Genomic DNA, 15,738 nt, shown 5'->3' with positions numbered 1-15,738 from the left:
GGCTGGCTTCCTGAGGTGTTTTTCGGCAAATTTAACTCTGGCCTGTCTATTTTTGGAATTGATGAATGGTTTGCATCTAGATGTGAACCCTTTGTATTTACTTTCATGGAGTCTTCTCTTTACTGTTGACTTAGAGACAGATACACCTACTTCCCTGAGAGTGTTCTGGACTTCAGTTGATGTTGTGAACGGGTTCTTCTTCACCAAAGAAAGTATGCGGCGATCATCCACCACCGTTGTCTTCCGTGGACGCCCAGGCCTTTTTGAGTTCCCAAGCTCACCAGTGAATTCCTTTTTTCTCAGAATGTACCCGACTGTTGATTTTGCTACTCCAAGCATGTCTGCTATCTCTCTGATGGATTTTTTCTTTTTTTTCAGCCTCAGGATGTTCTGCTTCACCTCAATTGAGAGTTCCTTTGGCCGCATGCTGTCTGGTCACAGCAACAGCTTCCAAATCCAAAACCACACACCTGGAATCAACCCCAGACCTTTTAACTACTTAATTGATTACAGGTTAACGAGGGAGACGCCTTCTGGGTTAATTGCAGCCCTTAGAGTCCATTGTCCAATTACTTTTGGTCCCTTGAAAAAGAGGAGGCTATGCATTACAGAGCTATGATTCCTAAACCCTTTCTCCGATTTGGATGTGGAAACTCTCATATTGCAGCTGGGAGTGTGCACTTTCAGCCCATATTATATATATAATTGTATTTCTGAACATGTTTTTGTAAACAGCTAAAATAACAAAACTTGTGTCACTGTCCAAATATTTCTGGCCCTAACTGTACGTCTTGAAGAGAATACAAGCAGTGGGTCTAATGCTTACAACACTTGATGGCCAGAAGGACCCAGGATTCAGACAATTACTTTGTTTGCCTGTTAAAACACACAAAAAAATTGTAAATGTGATTGACTAGGAACAAATCCCTGACAAGATTACCAGATATGAAAAAAAAATAGCTTCATTTCATGTCACTTTGCAAATGAATATCATATTTATTCTTATAGAGATCTTTAAATCTGCGCTTCGGTGAAATATAATTAAAATAGGAACAGCGAGACAAGTGGGAGAGGAGCTGTGCGGACATTTGCCAACTCGCTATGACATCTCTCAAATCAGAAATGCAAATCTGTGCCAAATTAAACTTTAATATATTGTTTTAACGCAGTAGTGGGTGTCATATTGAGATGACAGCTGAAATTATCACTGCGCCAAGAGCGCCACAAGTATGTACATCTACACGAGCTCATGGCGGTACAATTACAGATGAGCAGGGGAATGGAGAATCATCTGATCTTAAGACAAATACTGATACTATATAGAAGAACTGAGGGAATATCAAGTATCAGAGTGTTATTGCTGTGAAACCCAACTGACAGCTATTTTTCCACCCAGATAACTTCAATACTATCTGTTTAACCCCATAGATGCTATTGTGAAAAGCCACTGCAGCACCTAAATGGTTTTAGAGCATGAAGGGGCTTCCTATATAAGCCCTTTGGATCCTTCACAAAGTATTTGTGGGGTGTGAATGCACCGCCATGGCAGGCAACAACTCCCAAGCCTGTTATGGCTATGAGCTTTTTAAGCTGTGCCTAATAGGGCTTGCTATACAGACAAGCATTATCAAACTACTAACAACCACTTGTCTTAATGTATGTGTGTGAGTGCTTCTCATGCTCCACCCCTGCTGATGTCATTGCTCTGCTCCCTGGTGACACCATCGAAGGTCCTACAACATATATAAAACACAGAATCTGACTGACAGAAGAACAACACAGTTAGGACTCTTGGAAGGCGAGGACAAAAATAACACACTGAGACAACTAAGCTGTTATTATTTCAGAAGACACAACTCAGCAGTCCTGACAGAAGACGCTGACCTACAACCACCACAGAGATCCAGAGGGCTAAAGAACTTGTGGTGATGTCACTGCTGTGAGAGGTGCCAAGCTGTGTGTGTGTGATGTGTGGGGTGTAGTAGAGCTGTGTGTGTGCATGTACCATGTAGCAGAGCTGTGTGGCGCATTGCGCCACCAGAAACACTGGTACTATAATTTCCTACACAACTCAGCAGTCCTGACAGAACACACTGACCTACCATAGAGATCTGATGGGCTGAAGGACATGTGGTGATGTCACCGCTGTGGGAGGATCCAAGCTGTGTTTGTCTTGTGTGGTAATCAAGCTACTGTGAGTGTGATGTGTCACCAGAAACACTGCTGCTATAATGTCCTAATAATTACTAGTCAAAGTGCTAACGACCACTTGTCTGTCTTTCTGTGTGTGACATGTGAGTTAAATGCAGAGCCTGACAGCACATGTGAATGTCAGTAACCGGCTCTTACCTAAGCCCCCCTGATCACATGACGGTGATGTCATTACTGGTCCTTTATCCTTATGTACTGAATGAGGGATTATGGGTGGATTACATCCCCCACGAACCCCTGCGGTCTCAGTTGCTATTGATACAGCAGTAGTCAATCTGGCAGTTTGTAGTTGCTTGTGAGACAGCTGGACACCTGTGTGGAGACTCCAATAAATGACACCTCACAAATGTCCACATACATAGCTGGCGGTGCATATTGACCAACAACATTGAAGCATTGTCTTTCATTGCTATCTTCATATCTCCTGAATGTGATATCATGTCATCTCAAGTGCTAATGCTGCCAACACCAGTCCAGCCTTTATCTAATCATCAATCATTGTCCAGTGTTGGAACAAACCATCGCTGTTGTACAAACATGGCACCACAGAGGGTTCAATGCCGCCATAAAGCTAATGCAGCTTACATTACACAGCAACAAGCCACAATGTAAATAATATGCAGCTTATATGTGAAAGCAACGTAGCAGAACTGTGTGTGTGTGACGTGCATGCAGCAGAGCTGCGTGTGTGTGTGACATGCATGTACCAGTGCTGTGTGTGTCCGACGTGCAAGCAGTAGAGCTGCGTGGTGTATTGCTCCACCAGAAACACTGGTACTATAATTTCCTAACAATTACTAGTAAAGTGCTATACAGTAGTATTGCAAAGTAATATACAAGCGATGAGAAGATCGAAAAATTCACAGTCACGCAGTGCAACTAAAAAAGTTAACTTTATTGCAACAAAATTAACAAAGTATAAAAGATAAAAAAAATAGTTTATTGTGCAAATTGTCATTTTTTTGGGTGGCTTCACTGTAACGACAAGAAAGTAGAGTAAAATTAACATATAACAAACTGAACATATAAAATAAACCCCCAAAAGCAATGCCTGAATGGCTCTTGGTTTTTATCCCTTCTCAAAAAAAATATAACCAATAAATCATATGCATCCTAAAAATTTCAACTCATAAAGCAAAAAATATGAAAAAACAAAAGACAAACAAACCCTTATATAAAACAACCCCTCAACTGTCGCCTTATACGCCGGGAATACGGTGTAAAAAAAAAAAAAAAAAAGAAGTACCCACCTCCCCCGGCATTCTGTGGCGCTGCTGCAGGCTGTCGCTCCCTCCTCGTCCCTGACAGCATTGCTTTCTGGATGCGGGGCTTGAAATCCCCACCTCCAGAAAGCTAATGCTGTGATTGGCTAACTCATACGGCATCAGCCAATCACAGCCATTTAATGTTGAATGGCTGTGATTGGCTGACGCCGCGTAAGTTAGCCAATCACAGCTGCGGGTGCAGCTGGAAGACCAAACTAACACTGGCAATGCTGGAAGGCAATAGACACAATTAAATGCTGCCAGAACTCCCGCCCCAGCAGCTGATTGATGAATGAAGGAGACGCTGGGAACACCGCCCCAGCCTAGCTGAACAGATGGATACCAAGGAAGCACGCCTGGTAGTCATGGAAATGGGGACGCGGCGCGAAGCAGCATCCGCTGCGTCCCTAGCAAAACCGCTGCGACCAGATTTACAGCAGCCAGGGGAGATCACTAGAACCGGGGCTCGCCCGCGCCGCACTCCTGCAACCTGAGTGGTAGGACCGGTAGTGCGTGCCCTGAGAGTCGCCAGTTCTGACAGTTTAGATCCATTCTAATTGATCGATGTCTTTCTGTAGGTGAGGACTCCAAAATTAAACACGATATTCCAGATGTGGTCTCACCAGAGCTCTAAACAGCGAGATCACAATCTCCCTCTTTCTACTGGTAATATCTCTAGCCATGAAGCCAAACATGCAGGTGCTTTCCATGCTGTCTGACTGCACTGTGGACTCATTTTGAAGGTATCAGAAATCAGAACCTATATCCTTCTCTTCTAAAGTCTGGGATAACACTGAATTACTGATATAATACTCAGACTTGTAAGTCCTTTCTTCCAGGAACATTATTTTACATTTAAAAACAATGAACTGCAGTTTCCATTGTGTTGACCAGTTTTCCAGAAAAGCTGTTTGACGATGACTATTGTATCATCAGCAAACTGGCAAACCTTACCTACCAATCCTCCTACAAACATGTTTAAAAGAATAGGGCCAAGAACAGAACCTTTTGGTCCACCACTTGCAACTAGTCTCTGTTCAACACCCAAGTTAAGGGCTGGAGACCCACCACTCGGGATCCCTGGCGATGAGCTGTTTGTCCAGCCCGCTATCAGTGCAATGGGCTGGATGTGCATCAAAAGTGATGGGAGAGGAAGTGACCATCACTCCTATTGAAGTCAATGGGAGCTGAAGCAGCTATTACACTTCCGCGTCCCTCTCCAGTGCCAGAAGTGTAATAGCTCCTATTGATTTAAATGCAAGTGAAGACAGCTAGGGCAATTCCTCTCCTGCCCCCTATGATGCACATCTAGCCTGCTGCATTGATAGCGGCCGAGCATTCAGCTCATCACTGGGGATCCCAAGAGGTGGGTCCCTTGGGATTAACTCTTGATGGCCTATCGTAAATATAGGTCATCAATAGTTTTGTCTGTAAATCCCTTCAAGTACAATGTTCCTATAGATTGATGGTTACACCCGCCCCATTTAAGTGTCAAATTATTTCTTTGAGTAGTCTGCTTCTTTTATTGCACTTTTTATTTCCCTCTTCTTTCTATGACAGTTTGTGAGAATTTACTAAACCTGTTTTATTGGATGTTTACAATGAATATACAGCTATTAAAAACCTGCTACTCATTTACAAATTTCCTAGAGGATACATACACAAATAAGACGCTATAGTAAGAGAGTCATTTAACTATTATGCCTACAATTAGGTAGAGAACTAACACTTTACTGATATTCCCAGCGGATACTAATAAACAATTCCTTTAAAAACTTGTATACATTCTGCATGTTATTGCTCTTCACGTATATACGATGATCATCACTGGAATCTTTATTGTTTTATGACTATCATCTCAAGATTAATTCATGTTCAGGAATCAAACACAAGACAATGATGCCTGGAAGAGGTAAAGAGAAGAGGAACAGGATGAAAGCAAGAACATAAATCATGAATATAGTTCTCCTATAATAGTAAGAATAGAAGTAGTAATAATAATAACAAAATGGGGGGTGGATAAAGTAAATAATTAAAAACTTGCCTCATAGGCATACAGCTGTGGCATGTCCAGAGGCCTTTCTTAGGCTTCTTGCTGTCATGGCTACCCATCGGCATCCTGTGATTGCATTTGCAATCTAACCACCTAGATGCCATGGTCACTATTGTCCATGGCATATAGGAAGTTAAATGAAAAGTATTGTAGTTTTCTATGATCCTGGCTATCACAATCAGAGCCCAGCTGTCAGTCAGCACAAGACTCTTTTGGTGATCATGTGGGTGCATGACCCATTACATAAATGTCCATCCTAAAGGCTTACGAAAAGCCAGGTTATGATGTTCACTTATGTCAAGGAAGTTTAATGGTAAAAATTAGGTGGCACCTTAATGTATACCTCTAGGTCTAACATGTTCTGTGCTTCATGGAAAATTTGGTACAGTGAGCTATGCACACTGCATAGGCTACTCAACTACTACTATTAATGTGGCTGTAGCTAGCAGTTTCTGACCCCCGCCTACTTGTATTTGTCCCACTTGCAGCAGGTTTGGACCAATCAATAACATGAGGCCACTTTGTAATTATTTTCCAGGGACACTTTGGCTTTCCAATCCACCAATGGGCTTAGGCCATCAGTAGTTTACAACTGCACAACTTCTTCAAGTTCTTTAAGTGTCTCATGGTACACTTGTACTTAAGACCATATACCCTTTTTGTATCCCATGTTTACATACATTCTAATTTGTCAAAATTTTCTGAGTGTGAAGTCTCCAGAACTGAACACAGTATTCCAGATGTGTTTGCACCGAAGTTCTAAACAGCGGGATCACACTTTCCTGCTTTCTATTGGCAATACCTCTCGCTATGCAGCTGAACGTGTGCAGTGGGCCAGACTGAGGAGATGGCAGCGAAATGATGGTAGTCATGTTGGCGCCGCTGCTCCTCTCCAATGAAAATGCCTGGCATCCGCATTGCATAGTGGTAAATTTAGGTCACACCTTAGTGGTGCTACCCACGTAGTCGGGTAGGGTAAGATGGTGTTTTGTCGTGACACCAGTCTGTATGCGGGTAGAGACCCATTCTGGACAAAAAGAGTAATTATAAAAATGGGAGAAATAAACCAAAATGGGGGTTTGGATCCTTTTCCCTGGATTTGCGTAGTGTGGTACCTCAGTGCAGATATTGGGTTGGTAGGGAGGGGTCACAATTGAAGGTGCAAAAAGATGAACATTGTATTGAAGGAATAGTTCTTCCATATGAATTCTTCTGCTTGATTTTGAGATAGACACATAAATTCACTTTGCTCAACTTTGAGATGAATATAGACAATAACTTGACTTTTCCTTGGTTATGTTATCTGATTGTTACCATGCTGTGGTTGCTGGTCCCCCCGGGGCGGCGGTGTGCAGGGTCCCACGGTCGGGGCATGTCCCCCTGGCTTCTTGTCGGGCTGCCGGGGGCGCGGGTGTCTGGCCAGCATAAGCGGGTGGTGCTCATGGCGTGCGGCGCCGTGCACGCGTGCATCTGTGAGTTCAGCTGCCATGCACGAGCTCCCTTTTATTATGTTTTTCGCCAGGTTTAACCTTGTCATTACATATATGCCAGGGGAGAAGAATGTGAGGGCAGACACCTTCTCACAGAGTTTCGGTTCGCCGGAAAGTGAGACAGTGGCTCCCGGGAATGTCTTGGCACCTGGGGTGGTGGTGGTGGCAGCTGTAGAATCTGATCTCATTCCTCATCTACAAAACTGTCAGCAGAACGCTCCCTCGGGGGTGCCAAAGGGCAGATGGTTAGTGCCAGAGACCTTGCATCTCAGAGTCATTGAAGAGTCTCACTCATCTGTTCTCGCAGGCCATCCGGGGGGTCAGGGGACTCTGGATCTTTCTACTAGACACTACTGGTAGCCAGGCATGTCTCGGGAGATCCACAACTTTGTTCAGGGATGCTCTGTCTGTGCACACAGTAAAAGTCGGCAGCGTCGTCCGGAGGGGCCTCTGAGACCGTTACCGGTGCCTCTTCATCCGTGGTCGCATTTATCGGTACATTTTATCACCGATCTACCTGAGTCACCACTGTCCTAGTTGTTGTAGATCGTTTCTCAAAGATGGCACATTTCGTGGCGTTAAAGAAGCTACCTTCTGCGATAGAATTTTCCAAGATTTTTGTAAAAGAAATCATTCATCTACATGGGGTTCCCGAGAACATTGTATCTGATCGCGGTGTTCAGCTTATTGCGCAATTTTGGCGAGCCTTCTGTAGAAACCTGGGAACGTCGCTTTCCTTCTCGTCAGCATTCCACCTGCACACTAATGGTCAGACTGAGCGGAAGAACCAGGATTTAGTGCAATATTTACAGTTGTTTGCAAGCGAAAAGGCTCATCAGTGGGCAGAATTCCTGCCGTTGGCAGACTTTGCGCTAAACAACTGTACTTGTTCCTTCACTGGGGTATCTCCATTCCTGTGCGTATATGGTCAGCATCCTCACTTTATTACTACTTCTACTCTGTCTGCCTGTCCTGCAGCTGATGTCGCCACAGATGCGCTGCAGGGGGTATGGAAAGAAGTACAGAAGAACCTGGAAGCAATGGGGTCTCGTATGCAGTTGCGTAGTGGTAAGAGTCAGTCAGTATCTGAACTTTATGGGATGGGACAGAAGGTCACGTGGGTCCCTTTGTCATCACGCGTGTAGTAAATCCATTTGCTTATGAACTTGATTTGCCAGCTACATGGAGGGTTCATAGGGTTTTTCATAAGTCATTATTGAAACCTTTTGTCCCTTCGGTACGTTATCAAGGGTGGTATACCGTAACACTGATGTTATCAGAACATGGATTTACATTACTCTTTCTTTCCTTTTCTTTGCTTTCTAATGCAATCAGCTTAGTCCTAGGCCCTGACTTTTCTCCCTTCTCACTGTCATACTCCTTCACTGTTGTAGTCCTATTACCTCTTTCTTTTTCTTCTCTCTGACATGGAAATGATGCTTGTCCTCACACTTTCTTCCACTCCCCACCACACAGGCTCCTCTGTCCTTGCTTTTTCCTTTAGCTGTTGACTTCTCCTCTGTTCAGGCTCTCCTCTGTTCTGCTCATCAACTCTCTTGACTCCTCCCCCTCTAACCTTTTATGCCATCACTCTAGCCCAACCTGTGCAAGGGAAACATTACCCAATCACAGGCTCTCTTTCTTCCTGCTACCTGACTAACCACTCCCCAGGCTGTTACTAGGTGACCTGAAACCCACTGGGGAAGGGGAAACCTGTTAGTGGACAATACACAGCAGTGAATGGAAAACCATAAAACTTAACATTTGTCACACATAATAATAACCATGATTTCAACCATAGATTAACCACAAAAGTTCTGTAGTACCCAATTCCGGGGTACTAGACATGCAATTACTTTCCTTGCTGCTCCACAGAATAGGAAACAAGTATCTGATCAGTGGGAGTTCAATCGCTGGGACACCCACCAATCATAAGAACAAGGGTTCTGTGTGTGCCATCATATGAATTAAGTAGTGGTTGAGCATTCTTGGAATTGGTATACATCCCAGCAGTCATACGCCCACTGATCAGACACTTATTCTCTTTCCTGTGGAATGGGGATGTCATGGCTAGACAGTCGTGTTGAATTGGGACTAGGGTGATGCCATGTGATCCACATACCGGTGCATGCTCAGTGTAATTTTGATGCTGAGTGTCAACATAATCACTTCTCTGCGGATGTGTGGAAAGATTGGTCGGCTGTGAGGCATATGTCCTAGCTAGCCAATCAGCATCTGTCTGTATATATTTATTCCGACTCCTCCTCATGGAGGACACCGGTTATACTTCTTGTCAGGTGTTGTATCTGTTCATGTTGTCAGCTTTTGTCATGCTCCATAATCTGATAAGACTTTTTGGTATATTTGATTTCTCTGGGGTGTTGTTACATCTTGCTGCTAACTGTTTGCTACTGAATTTTATATTGTGCATAGTGTACTAGTTTCAAGTTTAATCACTTTCAGCAGTAAATAGCATTTCTTATTCTCCATTTATAGAAAGTCAAGAACGCCCCCCTCAGATTCCTGATGTGGGGTCACCCTCATCAGAGTGAGTGCTCCACCTTTAGTTAGGGTTTCATTGAATTAATAGGTTAGGGTCAGATTCGCCCCACCACCACTTTTTTGGTTTTGTTGTTAATAAGTTTTGTTCTCCATATTCATATATTGTGCTTTTATCCACCCTCTTAATGGCAACAGATTATGTCTGACCTGGACCTGGACAAAGTGTTTTGCGTCCAGCTCAGATTTAACAGGATGTAAATTGATATCTTGTGATAGCACCTTTGAAATTGTTATTTAATTTATTCCTAAAGCAGGATTAATTCAAAGTTGTATGTGGGCCATTTGGCAATGAGTTCACAATTGGCCCCCTGTCTACCCAACCATTGGCTTTACAAGTGTTTAGTGTATTTACCCAGGCTCACAGTGTGCCCTGCCATCTGCTCACTTGTTTAAATCCTCTGCTAATATAACTAATTTTGTATAATGGAGCCTGTAAAAAAAAAAATCCAGCCCCTAGAAGGAATTGTAGTTTTGTTGCAAAACATGGCATGCAGTTACATCCCAGGCAGATATGTAAATGACTGGAGTTGTGGAACGATTAGATGAACGGTCTTGTCACCTGAGGCCCAAAAAGTGATTGCACCCTTGTCCTATAAAAAGGCTCTCAGAGACTACTTGTGTGTAGTGGTCCTCTTTTACAGATTGTGTAGAACTTGTTGACCATCGGTCGCCTCCAAGATGCAATTGAAGAGATTTTTTCCCAGGTAACAGAATTTGAGAGGGAGCACATTATTGAAATGCAAGAAGCTAAGTGGCCATATTAAAAAACTGACTAGAAATGTTGGTACCAGTGGATGCATGAGGACACGCACACAAGGTAAATGTGCTTAGGACTGCCTCTACAAGATCTAGAGGCTCAGTTACAGTAAATGTGGACCGATATGCTGCAGGAGACCATAGGAACCTGCATGCCTCCATGCCCAACATGTATCACATCTTGCATCTCAGCTAGAGGCGGTACAATAGGGTACTAGAGACTTCATGCTAACCTGTATCACATCTTGCATCCAAGCTAGAGGCAGCCCAACAGAGTACTAGAGCCTCAATGACAACCTGTATCACATCTAGCATCCAAGCTAGAGGTGGTCCAACAGAGTACTAGAGCCTTCATACCCGCCCATATCACATCTGGCATCCAAGCTAGAGGCAGCCCAACAGAGTACTAGAGCCTCAATGACAACCTGTATCACATCTAGCATCCAAGCTAGAGGTGGTCCAACAGAGTACTAGAGCCTTCATACCCGCCCATATCACATCTGGCATCCAAGCTAGAGGTGGCGCAACAGGGTACTAAAGCCTCCATGCCCACCTGTATTACATCTCACATCCAAGCTAGAGGCAGTACAACAGGGCACTAGAGCCTCCATGCCCTCCTGTATCACATATTGTATCCAAGCTAGAGGCTGTACAACAAGGTACTAGAACCTCCATGCTCTCCCGTATCACATTTTGCATCCAATGGGCACATACCCTTAAGGGCGTCTTCAGACGAACATATGCGCAAATACGCTCAGCTCAACACAACATATTTGCGCAGTGAACAAGGCTAGTTTACGCATGTACTTTACTGTATGTATTTGCACAGCCACGACATATTTACTCCTCCTCCCTGCCCTGATTTAAGAAGCCATAAAGCCTAATGAGGTCCTGGTGTGTGCTTTTACCAGCAGGTTTGTATAGCCTACTAGCTTACCCGTCGCGCGTTGCTGCGAAGACAGACAGACAGACATACATTCGTTTTTATATATCTAGATAACAACCAATCACAGCGCAGCTTTCAAGTTACCTCAGCGGTATAATATATAACAACCAATCACAGCACAGCAGCTTTCATGTTACCTCAGCAGTATAATATATAGCAACCAATCACAGCACAGCTTTCATGTTACCTCAGCGGTATAATATATATAGCAACCAATCACAGCACAGCTTTCATGTTACCTCAGCAGTATAAGAAATAGCAACCAATCAGAGCACAGCTTTCATTTTACCTCAGCAGTATAAGAAATTGCAACCAATCACAGCACAGCTTTCATTTTACCTCAGCATTCTCAATATCCAGCAATTGTCTTGCGAAACGTTCGGCGGATGCATCATTTTGTAGTTGAACACGCATTCCGTTGCTCGTAATGCCTTTTGCTTTTGTGCTTGAGATGGAAATCAAACGATCTTTGTCTGGGGAGCATAACTGTCTACAATGCTCGCAGGATAGGTGTACTATGCCAGTAATCTTCCCAGGAGTGTACTCAACAACTTCCCAAAGTTTCATGGCGATTAGATGAATGGTGTAGTAGCGCAAAAAGGACAGACAGACAGACATACATTCCTTTTATATATATATAGATGACATCAGGAAGTGAGAGAATTAGATTCCGTACGTAAAATATGGACGCTAATTATTTTGCGCTTAGAATTAAATAATCGAGTTGGGACCCATTAACTTTTTCTATTTTTGACATAATCAACGCTCGTTCCAAATTTCAAGTTTCTATGACATTGGAAAGTGAGAAAATTAGATTCCGTACGTAAAATTTGGACGCTTATTTTTTGGCGCTTAGAATTGAATAATCGAGTTGGGACCTATTAACTTTTCCTATTTATGACATAATCAATGCTCGTGCCAAATTTCAAGTTTCTATGACATTGGGAAGTGAAAAAATTTGATTCCGTACGTAAAATTTGGACGCTAATTCTTTGGCGCTTAGAATTGAATAATCGAGCTGGGACCCATTAACTCTTCCTATTTATGACATAATCAATGCTCGTGCCAAATGTCAAGTTTCTATTACATTGGGAAGTGAGAAAATTAGATTCCGTACGTAAAATTTGGACGCTAATTCTTTGGCGCTTAGAATTGAATAATCGAGTTGGGACCCATTAACTTTTCCTATTTTTGACATAATCAATGCTCGTGCCAAATTTCAAGTTTCTATGACATTGGGAAGTGAGAAAATTAGATTCCGTACGTAAAATTTGGATGCTAATTCTTTGGCGCTTAAAATTGAATAATCGAGTCGGGACCCATTAGCTTTTCCTTTTTATGACATAATCAATGCTCGTGCCAAATTTCATGTTTCTAGGACATCGGGAAGTGAGAGAATTAGTAGCAATGATGGAAATCGAACAATCTGCGTGGGGGGGGGGCATAACTGTCGACGACGCACGCGCGCCATTTATCGTAGCATAAATGTACTATGCCTATAATCTTCCCAGGAGTGTACTCAACAACTTCCCAAAGTTTCATGGCGATCGGATGAATGGTGTAGGAGCGCATAAAGGACAAACAGACAGGCAGACACACACACAGACAGACATACATTCAATTTTATATATATAGACTAGCTTACCCGTCGCGCGTTGCTGCGAAGACAGACAGACAGACATTCATACATTCGTTTTATATATCTAGATAACAACCAATCACAGCGCAGCTTTTTTTATGTTACCTCAGTGGTATAATATATAACAACTAGAGATGAGCGAACGCGTTCGTCCGAGCTTGATATTCGTGCGAATATTAGGGTGTTCGGGATGTTCGTTATTCGTGACGAACACCATGCGGTGTTCTGGTTACTTTCACTTCCTTCCCTGAGACGTTAGCGCGCTTTTCTGGCCAATTGAAAGACAGGGAAGGCATTACAACTTCCCCCTGCAACGTTTAAGCCCTATACCACCCCCCTGCTGTGAGTGGCTGGCGAGATCAGGTGTTCGCCTAATATAAAAGTCGGCCCCTCCCGCGGCTCGCCTCAGATGCGGTGTGAGTTAGATGAGGGACAGTGCTGTTTATACCGGAGCTGCTGTAGGGAAAGAATTGGTAGTTAGTGTAGGCTTCAAGACCCCCCAAAGGTCCTTATTAGGGCCACTGATAGCTGTGTGTTGGCTGCTGTTAGCAGTGGGATTTTTTTTTTTTTCTCAAAATCGCCTCTGCAGACCGTTGCACCTGGCATTAGGGACAGAAGTGCTGCATAGGCAGGGAGAGTGTTAGGAGTGAGTGTAGCCTTCAAGAACCTCAACGGTCCTTTCTAGGGCCATATTTATCCGTGTGCAGTACTGTCCAGGCTGCTGTTGGCTGTGCTGCATTTTTTTTGGGCTTCTCAAAATCGCCTCTGCAGAGCATTGCACCCTCCATTGATACTGCAGGGAAAGAATTGTATAGGCAGGGCCACAACACAGTTATTATTCATAGAATATACGCAGTGCTGCCTGTTGGTGGGAAAAAACTGAAAACAAATCTATTTGTCCAGCCTGTGTCCGTCCTTACGGGCGGTGGACACGTGTGAGCTGCGTGAAAAACATTGCTAAATCATACGCACCCAGCTACGCTTTACTGCTGGCTTCGCCATTTGCTTTCCTTAATTGGGAAAAAAAAATACCTGCTCTCCAAGAGTTATAATAACTCTGCTACCCTCACGTTCTGTGACACATAAGCAGGGACACAGCGCAGTTATTAAACTTCGCAGGTTCATTGAATATACGCAGTGCTGCCTGTTGGTGGGAAAAAACTGAAAACAAATCTATTTGTCCAGCCTGTGTCCGTCCTTACGCCTGTGTAGACGTGTGAGCTGCGTGAAAAACATTGCTAAATCATACGCAGCCAGCTACGCTTTACTGCTGGGTTCGCCATTTGCTTTCCTTAATTGGGAAAAAAAAATACCTGCTCTCCAAGAGTTATAATAACTCTGCTACCCTCACGTTCTGTGACACATAAGCAGGGACACAGCGCAGTTATTAAACTTCGCAGGTTCATTGAATATACGCAGTGCTGCCTGTTGGTGGGAAAAAACTGAAAACAAATCTATTTGTCCAGCCTGTGTCCGTCCTTACGCCTGTGTAGACGTGTGAGCTGCGTGAAAAACATTGCTAAATCATACGCACCCAGCTACGCTTTACTGCTGGGTTCGCCATTTGCTTTCCTTAATTGGGAAAAAAAATACCTGCTCTCCAAGAGTTATAATAACTCTGCTACCCTCACGTTCTGTGACACATAAGCAGGGACACAGCGCAGTTATTAAACTTCGCAGGTTCATTGAATATACGCAGTGCTGCCTGTTGGTGGGAAAAAACTGAAAACAAATCTATTTGTCCAGCCTGTGTCCGTCCTTACGCCTGTGTAGACGTGTGAGCTGCGTGAAAAACATTGCTAAATCATACGCACCCAGCTACGCTTTACTGCTGGGTTCGCCATTTGCTTTCCTTAATTGGGAAAAAAAATACCTGCTCTCCAAGAGTTATAATAACTCTGCTACCCTCACGTTCTGTGACACATAAGCAGGGACACAGCGCAGTTATTAAACTTCGCAGGTTCATTGAATATACGCAGTGCTGCCTGTTGGTGGGAAAAAACTGAAAACAAATCTATTTGTCCAGCCTGTGTCCGTCCTTACGCCTGTGTAGACGTGTGAGCTGCGTGAAAAACATTGCTAAATCATACGCACCCAGCTACGCTTTACTGCTGGGTTCGCCATTTGCTTTCCTTAATTGGGAAAAAAAAATACCTGCTCTCCAAGAGTTATAATAACTCTGCTACCCTCACGTTCTGTGACACATAAGCAGGGACACAGCGCAGTTATTAAACTTCGCAGGTTCATTGAATATACGCAGTGCTGCCTGTTGGTGGGAAAAAACTGAAAACAAATCTATTTGTCCAGCCTGTGTCCGTCCTTACGCCTGTGTAGACGTGTGAGCTGCGTGAAAAACATTGCTAAATCATACGCAGCCAGCTACGCTTTACTGCTGGGTTCGCCATTTGCTTTCCTTAATTGGGAAAAAAAAATACCTGCTCTCCAAGAGTTATAATAACTCTGCTACCCTCACGTTCTGTGACACATAAGCAGGGACACAGCACAGTTATTAAACTTAGATAATTCATTCACTAGAGGCAGTGGGGCCTTTCGTTTTCCAAAAAGGGCAAAAATTATATTTGGCCTGCAGTCTTTCGCCAATTTATTTCCTGCCTGGGAAATCTAATCACTGGTAATACAGCATGCTGAGGGGTAGGGGTAAGCCTAGAGGACGTGGACGTGGACGTGGCCGAGGACGCGGAGGGCCAAGTGAGGGTGTGGGCACAGGCCAAGCTCCTGATCCAGGTGTGTCGCAGCTGTCTGCTGCGCGATTAGGAGAGAGGCACGTTTCTGGCGTCCCCACATTCATCGCCCAA

Source organism: Eleutherodactylus coqui, chromosome 8, assembly GCF_035609145.1.
Source record: "Eleutherodactylus coqui strain aEleCoq1 chromosome 8, aEleCoq1.hap1, whole genome shotgun sequence".
In the NCBI taxonomy this organism is placed as follows: Eukaryota; Metazoa; Chordata; class Amphibia; order Anura; family Eleutherodactylidae; genus Eleutherodactylus; species Eleutherodactylus coqui.
This window is presented reverse-complemented; position numbering follows the sequence as displayed.